A 15,163-nucleotide genomic window follows, 5' to 3' on the forward strand; every position below is an offset into this window, starting at 1 on the left:
GAGGAAAACTGAGACATATTTGAACACGTCTCCCGATCACATGGTTGATCATACTCTAGGTTCCACATGCATGTTTTAGCTGAAGGAAGAATACCTTAAACCTGGGTAGTTGAAACCTGTGGAATGGGTACCATGCAATATGACTTCAAAGGGTCTTCATTTGCTCACCGAACCTCTCCAATCTTATCACTGCTGCGTTTATGCCCCTGTACACATGCTTGATTCTCTTTCGGAGACATAGCAATCCATAGGTTTTAAGATACTTACTAGTTAGGTACATTCTTAGGCGTTTAATATGCGGTGTTGAGTCCATTTCGTTGAGCAAGGAGTAGCTGTTGTCTATTCCATATTTGGCTAAAGGAACTTTATCTGTGCTCATTTCAATCTCTGGTTTTATGCAGCACCCCAACTCACCTTTACCCTTAAGCAAGAATAAGTTGGTTTTCTAAATTTGAGACCCTGTTCTGTTCTGTAATTCAGTTCCTGTGTAGCCAAGTTTACATTCCGTGTATTACTGATATCTTATGATGTTTCTTTTTCTGTGTGACTTATTTCAGTTAGAATCATCATACCTGAATCCACTCATTGTGCTGCTAAGGGCCTGATGACACAGATTTCATTGCTGAGTGATATTGCTTTGTAAGTAAATACCACAACTTCTTTATCCATTTTTCACTTTCTGCGATGTTGAACTTGTACTGTAAACGAGGTTCTTGTAAACAGAGCCATTCCAAACTTTGGGGTGGCTGTGTCTTTTTGATTTTAATTTCCCTAAGCTATAGGACCATAAGTGGAAGTGCCCTAGGTTCTGTTGCTTTGTTTTTTAGATGTTTCAGGAAACACCATACACTTCTCCCGAGTGGTTGTTGGCAATTTACATCCCGCCCATCAGCATAACAAGGCTCCCAGTTCTCCATGGCCTGTCCTGCCTTTCTGGATTTTACACTTTTTTCAGATGGCCCTTTTGACCGGGGGGAAGTGAGACTTCATTGTAGTGCAGATTTCCTTTGCAAGCTTGCTTGGTTGGCCAAAAAGGGCGTATGCGTTTTTTCCTGAATATATTCAGGAAAAAACGCATAGGCCCTTTTTGGCCAAGTGCATCATTGTGGACGTTCTGCCTCTTTTCCTATGCTTTCAATGCAATTCCAGTCTACCTCCTGAAATCGGTTTCCTGCAATTCTGCCCCGCTTTCAAGTCCTCTTGGCAGCCTTACTTCAGTCTATTTTTGGACGATAGCTGTCATTTATAACTCTGCAGGTTTGTGAATTACAGTGCCCCTGAGCTCCTTTCTTCACCTCGCTTTCTTTTGAGCTGGCCGCAACACCGCATGATGGCTTCAGGCCCTAATCTGGTTCCGGTACAGCACGCTGAGCCTTTGGTTATTTCCTCTTCCTGGTGGGAAATGAGAGTTAAATTTGCCCGTCCAGACACCTCCAGCTAGCCTCTCATTGGTTCTCGCTATTCCTGTTCATCTTCCGCAGAAATAGCAAACTGGGCCAAACAGGAGGTTAAAGGGACTGACTCTCCAAGTCGGGAGAGTGTTAGTAAAGCGTCTGGAATGTTGCACCCGAGTACCAGGGTATGAAAACTGAGACATATTTGAACACGTCTCCCGATCACATGGTTGATCATACTCTGGGTTCCACATGCATATTTTAGCTGAAGGAAGAATACCTAAAACCTGGGTAGTTGAAACCCGTGGAATGGGTACCATGCAATATGACTTCAAAGGGTCTTCATTTGCTCACCGAACCTCTCCAATCCTATCACTGCTGCGTTTATGCCCCTGTACACATGCTTGATTCTCTTTCGGAGACATAGCAATCCATAGGTTTTAAGATACTTACTAGTCAGGTACATTCTTAGGCGTTTAATATGCGGTGTTGAGTCCATTTCGTTGAGCAAGGAGTAGCTCTTGTCTATTCCATATTTGGCTTAAGGAACTTTATCTGTGCTCATTTCAATCTCTGGTTTTATGCAGCACCCCAACTCACCTTTACCCTTAAGCAAGAATAAGTTGGTTTTCTAAATTTGAGACCCTGTTCTGTTCTGTAATTCAGTTCCTGTGTAGCCAAGTTTACATTCCGTGTATTACTGATATCTTATGATGTTTCTTTTTCTGTGTGACTTATTTCAGTTAGAATCATCATACCTGAATCCACTCATTGTGCTGCTAAGGGCCTGATGACACAGATTTCATTGCTGAGTGATATTGCTTTGTAAGTAAATACCACAACTTCTTTATCCATTTTTCACTTTCTGCGATGTTGAACTTGTACTGTAAACGAGGTTCTTGTAAACAGAGCCGTTCCAAACTTTGGGGTGGCTGTGTCTTTTTGATTTTAATTTCCCTAAGCTATAGGACCATAAGTGGAAGTGCCCTAGGTTCTGTTGCTTTGTTTTTTAGATGTTTCAGGAAACACCATACACTTCTCCCGAGTGGTTGTTGGCAATTTACATCCCGCCCATCAGCATAACAAGGCTCCCAGTTCTCCATGGCCTGTCCTGCCTTTCTGGATTTTACACTTTTTTCAGATGGCCCTTTTGACCGGGGGGAAGTGAGACTTCATTGTAGTGCAGATTTCCTTTGCAAGCTTGCTTGGTTGGCCAAAAAGGGCGTATGCGTTTTTTCCTGAATATATTCAGGAAAAAACGCATACGCCCTTTTTGGCCAAGTGCATCATTGTGGACGTTCTGCCTCTTTTCCTATGCTTTCAATGCAATTCCAGTCTACCTCCTGAAATCGGTTTCCTGCAATTCTGCCCCGCTTTCAAGTCCTCTTGGCAGCCTTACTTCAGTATATTTTTGGACGATAGCTGTCATTTATAACTCTGCAGGTTTGTGAATTACAGTGCCCCTGAGCTCCTTTCTTCAACTCGGTTTCTTTTGAGGTGGCCGCAACACCGCAGGATGGCTTCAGGCCCTAATCTGGTTCCGGTACGGCACGCTGAGCCTTTGGTTATTTCCTCTTCCTGGTGGGAAATGAGAGTTAAATTTGCCCGTCCAGACACCTCCAGCTAGCCTCTCATTGGTTCTCGCTATTCCTGTTCATCTTCCGCAGAAATTGCAAACTGGGCCAAACAGGAGGTTAAAGGCGCTGACTCTCCAAGTGGGGAGAGTGTTAGTAAAGCGTCTGGAATGTTGCACCCGAGTACCAGCGGAGGAAAACTGAGACATATTTGAACACGTCTCCCGTTCACATGGTTGATCATACTTGGGTTCCACATGCATGTTTTAGCTGAAGGAAGAATACCTTAAACCTGGAGAGTTAAGACCCGTGTAATGGGTACCATGCAATATGACTTCAAAGTGTCTTCATTTGCTCACGGAACCTCTCCAATCCTATCACTGCTGCGTTTATGCCCCTGTACACATGCTTGATTCTCTTTCGGAGACATAGCAATCCATAGGTTTTAAGATACTTACTAGTCAGGTACATTCTTAGGCGTTTAATATGCGGTGTTGAGTCCATTTCGTTGAGCAAGGAGTAGCTCTAGTCTATTCCATATTTGACTTAAGGAACTTTATCTGTGCTCATTTCAATCTCTGGTTTTATGCAGCACCCCAACTCACCTTAACCCTTAAGCAAGCATAAGTTGGTTTTCTAAATTAGAGACCCTGTTCTGTTCTGTAATTCAGTTCCTGTGTAGCCAAGTTTACATTCCGTGTATTACTGATATCTTATGATGTTTCTTTTTCTGTGTGACTTATTTCAGTTAGAATCATCATACCTGAATCCACTCATTGTGCTGCTAAGGGCCTGATGACACAGATTTCATTGCTGAGTGATATTGCTTTGTAAGTAAATACCACAACTTCTTTATCCATTTTTCACTTTCTGCGATGTTGAACTTGTACTGTAAACGAGGTTCTTGTAAACAGAGCCTTTCCAAACTTTGGGGTGGCTGTGTCTTTTTGATTTTAAATTCCCTAAGCTATAGGACCATAAGTGGAAGTGCCCTAGGCTCTGCTGCTTTGTTTTTTAGATGTTTCAGGAAACACCATACACTTCTCCCAAGTGGTTGTTGGCAATTTACATCCCGCCCATCAGCATAACAAGGCTCCCAGTTCTCCATGGCCTGTCCTGCCTTTCTGGATTTTACACTTTTTTCAGATGGCCCTTTTGACCAGGGGGAAGTGAGACTTCATTTTAGTGCAGATTTCCTTTGCAAGCTTGCTTGGTTGGCCAAAAAGGGCGTATGCGTTTTTTCCTGAATATATTCAGGAAAAAATGCATACGCCCTTTTTGGCCAAGTGCATCATTGTGGACGTTCTGCCTCTTTTCCTATGCTTTCCATACAATTCCAGTCTACCTCCTGAAATCGGTTTCCTGCAATTCTGCCCCGCTTTCAAGTCCTCTTGGCAGCCTTACTTCAGTATATTTTTGGACGATAGCTGTCATATATAACTCTGCAGGTTTGTGAATTACAGTGCCCCTGAGCTCCATTCTTCAACTTGCTTTCTTGTGACCTGGCCGCAACACCGCAGGATGGCTTCAGGCCCTAATCTGGTTCCGGTACGGCACGCTGAGCCTTTGGTTATTTCCTCTTCCTGGTGGGAAATGAGAGTTAAATTTGCCCGTCCAGACACCTCCAGCTAGCCTCTCATTGGTTCTCGCTATTCCTGTTCATCTTCCGCAGAAATTGCAAACTGGGCCAAACAGGAGGTTAAAGGCGCTGACTCTCCAAGTGGGGAGAGTGTTAGTAAAGCGTCTGGAATGTTGCACCCGAGTACCAGGGGAGGAAAACTGAGACATATTTGAACACGTCTCCCGTTCACATGGTTGATCATACTTGGGTTCCACATGCATGTTTTAGCTGAAGGAAGAATACCTTAAACCTGGAGAGTTAAGACCCGTGTAATGGGTACCATGCAATATGACTTCAAAGTGTCTTCATTTGCTCACCGAACCTCTCCAATCCTATCACTGCTGCGTTTATGCCCCTGTACACATGCTTGATTCTCTTTCGGAGACATAGCAATCCATAGGTTTTAAGATACTTACTAGTCAGGTACATTCTTAGGCGTTTAATATGCGGTGTTGAGTCCATTTCGTTGAGCAAGCAGTAGCTCTTGTCTATTCCATATTTGACTTAAGGAACTTTATTTGTGCTCATTTCAATCTCTGGTTTTATGCAGCACCCCAACTCACCTTTACCCTTAAGCAAGCATAAGTTGGTTTTCTAAATTAGAGACCCTGTTCTGTTCTGTAATTCAGTTCCTGTGTAGCCAAGTTTACATTCCGTGTATTACTGATATCTTATGATGTTTCTTTTTCTGTGTGACTTATTTCAGTTAGAATCATCATACCTGAATCCACTCATTGTGCTGCTAAGGGCCTGATGACACAGATTTCATTGCTGAGTGATATTGCTTTGTAAGTAAATACCACAACTTCTTTATCCATTTTTCACTTTCTGCGATGTTGAACTTGTACTGTAAACGAGGTTGTTGTAAACAGAGCCGTTCCAAATTTTGTGCTGGCTGTGTCTTTTTGATTTTAATTTCCCTAAGCTATAGGACCATAAGTGGAAGTGCCCTAGGCTCTGTTGCTTTGTTTTTTAGATGTTTCAGGAAACACCATACACTTCTCCCAAGTGTCTGTTGGCAATTTACATCCCGCCCATCAGCATAACAAGGCTCCCAGTTCTCCATGGCCTGTCCTGCCTTTCTGGATTTTACACTTTTTTCAGATGGCCCTTTTGACCAGAGGGAAGTGAGACTTCATTGTAGTGCAGATTTCCTTTGCAAGTTTGCTTGGTTGGCCAAAAAGGGCGTATGCGTTTTTTCCTGAATATATTCAGGAAAAAACGCATACGCCCTTTTTGGCCAAGTGCATCATTGTGGACGTTCTGCCTCTTTTCCTATGCTTTCAATGCAATTCCAGTCTACCTCCTGAAATCGGTTTCCTGCAATTCTGCCCCGCTTTCAAGTCCTCTTGGCAGCCTTACTTCAGTCTATTTTTGGATGATAGCTGTCATTTATAACTCTGCAGGTTTGTGAATTACAGTGCCCCTGAGCTCCTTTCTTCAACTTGCTTTCTTGTGACCTGGCCGCAACACCGCAGGATGGCTTCAGGCGCTAATCTGGTTCCGGCACGGCACGCTGAGCCTTTGGTTAATTCCTCTTCCTGGTGGGAAATGAGAGTAAAGTTTGCCCGTCCAGACACCTCCAGCTAGTCTCTCATTGGTTCTCGCTATTCCTGTTCATCTTCCGGAGAAATTGCAAACTGGGCCAAACAGGATGTTAAAGGCGCTGACTCTCCAAGTGGGGAGAGTGTTAGTAAGCGTCTGGAATGTTGCACCCGAGTACCAGGGGAGGAAAACTGAGACATATTTGAACACGTCTCCCGTTCACATGGTTGATCATACTTGGGTTCCACATGCATGTTTTAGCTGAAGGAAGAATACCTTAAACCTGGAGAGTTAAGACCCGTGTAATGGGTACCATGCAATATGATTTCAAAGGGTCTTCATTTGCTCACCGAACCTCTCCAATCCTATCACTGCTGCGTTTATGCCCCTGTACACATGCTTGATTCTCTTTCGGAGACATAGCAATCCATAGGTTTTAAGATACTTACTAGTCAGGTACATTCTTAGGCGTTTAATATGCGGTGTTGAGTCCATTTCGTTGAGCAAGGAGTAGCTCTTGTCTATTCCATATTTGACTTAAGGAACTTTATCTGTGCTCATTTCAATCTCTGGTTTTATGCAGCACCCCAACTCACCTTTCCCCTTAAGCAAGCATAAGTTGGTTTTCTAAATTTGAGACCCTGTTCTGTTTTGGAATGCAGTTCCTGTGTAGCCAAGTTTACATTCCGTGTATTACTGATATCTTATGATGTTTCTTTTTCTGTGTGACTTACTTCAGTTAGAATCATCATACCTGAATCCACTCATTGTGCTGCTAAGAGCCTGATGACATAGATTTCATTGCTGAGTGATATTGCTTTGTAAGTAAATACCACAACTTCTTTATCCATTTTTCACTTTCTGCGATGTTGAACTTGTACTGTAAACGAGGTTCTTGTAAACAGAGCCGTCCCAAACTTTGGGGTGGCTGTGTCTTTTTGATTTTAATTTCCCTAAGCTATAGGACCATAAGTGGCAGTGCCCTAGGCTCTGTTGCTTTGTTTTTTAGATGTTTCAGGAAACACCATACACTTCTCCCCAGTGGTTGTTGGCAATTTACATCCCGCCCATCAGCATAACAAGGCTCCCAGTTCTCCATGGCCTGTCCTGCCTTTCTGGATTTTACACTTTTTTCAGATGGCCCTTTTGACCGGGGGGAAGTGAGACTTCATTGTAGTGCAGATTTCCTTTGCAAGCTTGCTTGGTTGGCCAAAAAGTGCGTATGCGTTATTTCCTGAATATATTCAGGAAATAACGCATACGCCCTTTTTGGCCAAGTGCATCATTGTGGACGTTCTGCCTCTTTTCCTATGCTTTCAATGCAATTCCAGTCTACCTCCTGAAATCGGTTTCCTGCAATTCTGCCCCGCTTTCAAGTCCTCTTGGCAGCCTTACTTCAGTATATTTTTGGACGATAGCTGTCATTTATAACTCTGCAGGTTTGTGAATTATAGTGCCCCTGAGCTCCTTTCTTCAACTCGGTTTCTTTTGAGGTGGCCGCAACACCGCAGGATGGCTTCAGGCCCTAATCTGGTTCCGGTACGGCACGCTGAGCCTTTGGTTATTTCCTCTTCCTGTTGGGAAATGAGAGTTAAATTTGCCCGTCCAGACACCTCCAGCTAGCCTCTCATTGGTTCTCGCTATTCCTGTTCATCTTCCGCAGAAATTGCAAACTGAGCCAACCAGGAGGTTAAAGGGACTGACTCTCCAAGTGGGGAGAGTGTTAGTAAAGCGTCTGGAATGTTGCACCCGAGTACCAGGGGAGGAAAACTGAGACATATTTGAACACTTCTCCCGATCACATGGTTGATCATACTCTGGGTTCCACATGCATATTTTAGCTGAAGGAAGAATACCTTAAACCTGGGTAGTTGAAACCCGTGGAATGGGTACCATGCAATATGACTTCAAAGGGTCTTCATTTGCTCACCGAACCTCTCCAATCCTATCACTGCTGCGTTTATGCCCCTGTACACATGCTTGATTCTCTTTCGGAGACATAGCAATCCATAGGTTTTAAGATACTTACTAGTCAGGTACATTCTTAGGCGTTTAATATGGGGTGTTGAGTCCATTTCATTGAGCAAGGAGTAGCTCTTGTCTATTCCATATTTGGCTTAAGGAACTTTATCTGTGCTCATTTCAATCTCTGGTTTTATGCAGCACCCCAACTCACCTTTACCCTTAAGCAAGCATAAGTTGGTTTTCTAAATTTGAGACCCTGTTCTGTTCTGTAATTCAGTTCCTGTGTAGCCAAGTTTACATTCCGTGTATTACTGATATCTTATGATGTTTCTTTTTCTGTGTGACTTATTTCAGTTAGAATCATCATACCTGAATCCACTCATTGTGCTGCTAAGGGCCTGATGACACAGATTTCATTGCTGAGTGATATTGCTTTGTAAGTAAATACCACAACTTCTTTATCCATTTTTCACTTTCTGCGATGTTGAACTTGTACTGTAAACGAGGTTCTTGTAAACAGAGCTGTTCCAAACTTTGGGGTGGCTGTGTCTTTTTTATTTTAATTTCCCTAAGCTATAGGACCATAAGTGGAAGTGCCCTAGGTTCTGTTGCTTTGTTTTTTAGATGTTTTAGGAAACACCATACACTTCTCCCGAGTGGTTGTTGGCAATTTACATCCCGCCCATCAGCATAACAAGGCTCCCAGTTCTCCATGGCCTGTCCTGCCTTTCTGGATTTTACACTTTTTTCAGATGGCCCTTTTGACCGGGGGGAAGTGAGACTTCATTGTAGTGCAGATTTCCTTTGCAAGCTTGCTTGGTTGGCCAAAAAGGGCGTATGCGTCTTTTCCTGAATATATTCAGGAAAAAACGCATACGCCCTTTTTGGCCAAGTGCATCATTGTGGACGTTCTGCTTCTTTTCCTATGCTTTCAATGCAATTCCAGTCTACCTCCTGAAATCGGTTTCCTGCAATTCTGCCCCGCTTTCAAGTCCTCTTGGCAGCCTTACTTCAGTATATTTTTGGACGATAGCTGTCATTTATAACTCTGCAGGTTTGTGAATTACAGTGCCCCTGAGCTCCTTTCTTCAACTCGCTTTCTTGTGACCTGGCCGCAACACCGCAGGATGGCTTCAGGCCCTAATCTGGTTCCGGCACGGCACGCTGAGCCTTTGGTTAATTCCTCTTCCTGGTGGGAAATGAGAGTTAAATTTGCCCGTCCAGACACCTCCAGCTAGTCTCTCATTGGTTCTCGCTATTCCTGTTCATCTTCCGCAGAAATTGCAAACTGGGCCAAACAGGAGGTTAAAGGGACTGACTCTCCAAGTCGGGAGAGTGTTAGTAAAGCGTCTGCAATGTTGCACCTGAGTACCAGGGTACGAAAACTGAGACATATTTGAACACGTCTCCCGATCACATGGTTGATCATACTCTGGGTTCCACATGCATGTTTTAGCTGAAGGAAGAATACCTAAAACCTGGGTAGTTGAAACCCGTGGAATGGGTACCATGCAATATGACTTCAAAGGGTCTTCATTTGCTCACCGAAGCTTTCCAATCCTATCACTGCTGCGTTTATGCCCCTGTACACATGCTTGATTCTCTTTCGGAGACATAGCAATCCATAGGTTTTAAGATACTTACTAGTCAGGTACATTCTTAGGCGTTTAATATGCGGTGTTGAGTCCATTTCATTGAGCAAGCAGTAGCTCTTGTCTATTCCATATTTGGCTTAAGGAACTTTATCTGTGCTCATTTCAATCTCTGGTTTTATGCAGCACCCCAACTCACCTTTCCCCTTAAGCAAGCATAAGTTGGTTTTCTAAATTTGAGACCCTGTTCTGTTTTGGAATGCAGTTCCTGTGTAGCCAAGTTTACATTCCGTGTATTACTGATATCTTATGATGTTTCTTTTTCCATGTGTCTTATTTCAGTTAGAATCATCGTACCTGAATCCACTCATTATGCTGCTACGGGCCTGATGACATAGATTTCATTGCTGAGTGATACTGCATTGTACGTAAGTACCACACGTTCCTTATCCATTTTTCACTTTTGTGATATTGAACTTGTACGGTAAACGAGGTTCTTGTAAACGGAGGCGTCCCAAACTTTGGGGTGGCTGTGTCTTTTTGATTTTAATTTCCCTAAGCTATAGGACCATAAGTGGAAGAGCCCTAGGTTTTGTTGCTTTGTTTTTTAGATGTTTCAGGAAACACCATACACTTCTCCCGAGTGGTTGTTGGCAATTTACATCCCGCCCATCAGCATAACAAGGCTCCCAGTTCTCAATGGCCTGTTGCCTTTCTGGATTTTACACTTTTTTCAGATGGCCCTTTTGACCGGGGGGAAGTGAGACTTCATTGTAGTGCAGATTTCCTTTGCAAGCTTGCTTGGTTGGCCAAAAAGGGCGTATGCGTTTTTTCCTGAATATATTCAGGAAAAAACGCATACGCCCTTTTTGGCCAAGTGCATCATTGTGGACGTTCTGCCTCTTTTCCTATGCTTTCAATGCAATTCCAGTCTACCTCCTGAAATCGGTTTCCTGCAATTCTGCCCCGCTTTCAAGTCCTCTTGGCAGCCTTACTTCAGTCTATTTTTGGTCGATAGCTGTCATTTATAACTCTGCAGGTTTGTGAATTACAGTGCCCCTGAGCTCCTTTCTTCAACTCGCTTTCTTGTGAGCTGGCCGCAACACCGCAGGATGGCTTCAGGCCCTAATCTGCTTCCGGTACGGCACGCTGAGCCTTTGGTTAATTCCTCTTCCTGGTGGGAAATGAGAGTTAAATTTGCCTGTCCAGACACCTCTAGCTAGTCTCTCATTGGTTCTCGCTATTCCTGTTCATCTTCCGCAGAAATTGCAAACTGGGCCAAACAGGAGGTTAAAGGGACTGACTCTCCAAGTGGGGAGAGTGTTAGTAAAGCGTCTGGAATGTTGCACCCGAGTACCAGGGTACGAAAACTGAGACATATTTGAACACGTCTCCCGATCGCATGGTTGATCATACTCTAGGTTCCACATGCATGTTTTAGCTGAAGGAAGAATACCTTAAACCTGGAGAGTTAAGACCCGTGTAATGGGTACCATGCAATATGACTTCAAAGGGTCTTCATTTGCTCACCGAACCTCTCCAATCCTATCACTGCTGCGTTTATGCCCCTGTACACATGCTTGATTCTCTTTTGGAGACATAGCAATCCATAGGTTTTAAGATACTTACTAGTCAGGTACATTCTTAGGCGTTTAATATGCGGTGTTGAGTCCATTTTGTTGAGCAAGCAGTAGCTCTAGTCTATTCCATATTTGACTTAAGGAACTTTATCTGTGCTCATTTCAATCTCTGGTTTTATGCAGCACCCCAACTCACCTTTACCCTTAAGCAAGCATAAGTTGGTTTTCTAAATTTGAGACCCTGTTCTGTTCTGTAATTCAGTTCCTGTGTAGCCATTTTTACATTCCGTGTATTACTGATATCTTATGATGTTAATTTTTCTGTGTGACTTATTTCAGTTAGAATCATCATACCTGAATCCACTCATTGTGCTGCTAAGGGCCTGATGACACAGATTTCATTGCTGAGTGATATTGCTTTGTAAGTAAATACCACAACTTCTTTCTCCATTTTTCACTTTCTGCGATGTTGAACTTGTACTGTAAACGAGGTTCTTGTAAACAGAGCTGTTCCAAACTTCGGGGTGGCTGTGTCTTTTTGATTTTAATTTCCCTAAGCTATAGGACCATAAGTGGAAGTGCCCTAGGTTCTGTTGCTTTGTATTTTAGATGTTTCAGGAAACACCATACACTTCTCCCGAGTGGTTGTTGGCAATTTACATCCTGCCCATCAGCATAACAAGGCTCCCAGTTCTCCATGGCCTGTCCTGCCTTTCTGGATTTTACACTTTTTTCAGATGGCCCTTTTGACCGGGGGGAAGTGAGACTTCATTGTAGTGCAGATTTCCTTTGCAAGCTTGCTTGGTTGGCCAAAAAGGGCGTATGCGTTTTTTCCTGAATATATTCAGGAAAAAACGCATACGCCCTTTTTGGCCAAGTGCATCATTGTGGACGTTCTGCCTCTTTTCCTATGCTTTCAATGCAATTCCAGTCTACCTCCTGAAATCGGTTTCCTGCAATTCTGCCCCGCTTTCAAGTCCTCTTGGCAGCCTTACTTCAGTCTATTTTTGGACGATAGCTGTCATTTATAACTCTGCAGGTTTGTGAATTACAGTGCCCCTGAGCTCCTTTCTTTAACTCGCTTTCTTGTGACCTGGCCGCAACACCGCAGGATGGCTTTAGGCCCTAATCTGGTTCCGGCCCGGCATGGTGAGCCTTTGGTTAATTCCTCTTCCTGTTGGGAAATGAGAGTTAAATTTGCCCGTCCAGACACCTCCAGCTAGCCCCTCATTGGTTCTCGCTATTCCTGTTCATCTTCCGCAGAAATTGCAAACTGGGCCAAACAGGAGGTTAAAGGGACTGACTCTCCAAGTGGGGAGAGTGTTAGTAAAGCGTCTGGAATGTTGCACCTGAGTACCAGGGGAGGAAAACTGAGACATATTTGAACACGTCTCCCGATCACATGGTTGATCATACTCTAGGTTCCACATGCATGTTTTAGCTGAAGGAAGAATACCTTAAACCTGGGTAGTTGAAACCCGTGGAATGGGTACCATGCAATATGACTTCAAAGGGTCTTCATTTGCTCACCGAACCTCTCCAATCCTATCACTGCTGCGTTTATGCCCCTGTACACATGCTTGATTCTCTTTCGGAGACATAGCAATCCATAGGTTTTAAGATACTTACTAGTCAGGTACATTCTTAAGCGTTTAATATGGCGTTTTGAGTCCATTTCGTTGAGCAAGGAGTAGCTCTTGTCTATTCCATATTTGGCTTAAGGAACTTTATCTGTGCTCATTTCAATCTCTGGTTTTATGCAGCACCCCAACTCACCTTTCCCCTTAAGCAAGCATAAGTTGGTTTTCTAAATTTGAGACCCTGTTCTGTTTTGGAATGCAGTTCCTGTGTAGCCACGTTTACATTCCGTGTATTAGTGATATCTTATGATGTTTCTTTTTCTGTGTGACTTATTTCAGTTAGAATCATCGTACCTGAATCCACTCATTATGCTGCTACGGGCCTGATGACATAGATTTCATTGCTGAGTGATACTGCATTGTACGTAAGTACCACAAGTTCCTTATCCATTTTTCACTTTTGTGATATTGAACTTGTACGGTAAACGAGGTTCTTGTAAACGGAGGCGTCCCAAACTTTGGGGTGGCTGTGTCTTTTTGATTTTAATTTCCATAAGCTATAGGACCATAAGTGGAAGTGCCCTAGGCTCTGTTGCTTTGTTTTTTAGATGTTTCAGGAAACACCATACACTTCTCCTGAGTGTCTGTTGGCAATTTACATCCCGCCCATCAGCATAACAAGGCTCCCAGTTCTCCATGGCCTGTCCTGCCTTTTTGGATTTTACACTTTTTTCAGATGGCCCTTTTAACCGGGGGGAAGTGAGACTTCATTGTAGTGCAGATTTCCTTTGCAAGTTTGCTTGGTTGGCCAAAAAGTGCGTATGCGTTTTTTCCTGAATATATTCAGGAAAAAACGCATACGCCCTTTTTGGCCAAGTGCATCATTGTGGACGTTCTGCCTCTTTTCCTATGCTTTCAATGCAATTCCAGTCTACCTCCTGAAATCGGTTTCCTGCAATTCTGCCCCGCTTTCAAGTCCTCTTGGCAGCCTTACTTCAGTATATTTTTGGACGATAGCTGTCATTTATAACTCTGCAGGTTTGTGAATTACAGTGCCCCTGAGCTCCTTTCTTCAACTCGCTTTCTTGTGACCTGGCCGCAAAACCGCAGGATGTCTTCAGGCCCTAATCTGGTTCTGGCACGGCACGCTGAGCCTTTGGTTAATTCCTCTTCCTGGTGGGAAATGAGAGTTAAATTTGCCCATCCAGACACCTCCAGCTAGTCTCTCATTGATTCTCGCTGTTCCTGTTCATCTTCCGCAGAAATTGCAAACTGGGCCAAACAGGAGGTTAAAGGGACTGACTCTCCAAGTGGGGAGAGTGTTAGTAAGCGTCTGGAATGTTGCACCCGAGTACCAGGGTACGAAAACTGAGACATATTTGAACACGTCTCCCGATCACATGGTTGATCATACTCTAGGTTCCACATGCATGTTTTAGCTGAAGGAAGAATACCTTAAACCTGGGTAGTTGAAACCCGTGGAATGGGTACCATGCAATATGACTTCAAAGGGTCTTCATTTGCTCACGAACCTCTCCAGTCCTATCACTGCTGCGTTTATGCCCCTGTACACATGCTTGATTCTCTTTCGGAGACATAGCAATCCATAGGTTTTAAGATACTTACTAGTCAGGTACATTCTTAGGCGTTTAATATGGGGTGTTGAGTCCATTTCGTTGAGCAAGGAGTAGCTCTTGTCTATTCCATATTTGGCTTAAGGAACTTTATCTGTGCTCATTTCAATCTCTGGTTTTATGCAGCACCCCAACTCACCTTTCCCCTTAAGCAAGCATAAGTTGGTTTTCTAAATTTGAGACCCTGTTCTGTTCTGTAATTCAGTTCCTGTGTAGCCAAGTTTACATTCCGTGTATTACTGATATCTTATGATGTTTCTTTTTCTGTGTGACTTATTTCAGTTAGAATCATCATACCTGAATCCACTCATTGTGCTGCTAAGGGCCTGATGACACAGATTTCATTGCTGAGTGATATTGCTTTATAAGTAAATACCACAACTTCTTTCTCCATTTTTCACTTTCTGCGATGTTGAACTTGTACTGTAAACGAGGTTCTTGTAAACAGAGCCGTTCCAAACTTCGGGGTGGCTGTGTCTTTTTGATTTTAATTTCCCTAAGCTATAGGACCATAAGTGGAAGTGCCCTAGGTTCTGTTGCTTTGTATTTTAGATGTTTCAGGAAACACCATACACTTCTCCCGAGTGGTTGTTGGCAATTTACATCCTGCCCATCAGCATAACAAGGCTCCCAGTTCTCCATGGCCTGTCCTGCCTTTCTGGATTTTACACTTTTTTC

General features: G+C 43.5%; 1 long non-coding RNA gene across 2 annotated transcripts in view; it reads left to right on the plus strand.

Annotated features, from left to right (window-relative positions):
* The window catches only part of LOC307181420, a 447,344-nt gene extending 432,492 nt beyond the window's left edge, over window positions 1–14,852 (plus strand). For both annotated transcript variants that reach the window (XR_013826742.1, XR_013826743.1), the window contains exon 3: window positions 14,772–14,852. This is a non-coding gene — a long non-coding RNA (uncharacterized lncRNA). The remainder of the gene's footprint in view (window positions 1–14,771) is intronic.
* The last annotated feature ends 311 nt before the right edge of the window (window positions 14,853–15,163 follow it).

This window comes from Stenella coeruleoalba (assembly GCF_951394435.1).
Source record: "Stenella coeruleoalba genome assembly, contig: scaffold_155, whole genome shotgun sequence".
Lineage (NCBI taxonomy): Eukaryota > Metazoa > Chordata > Mammalia > Artiodactyla > Delphinidae > Stenella > Stenella coeruleoalba.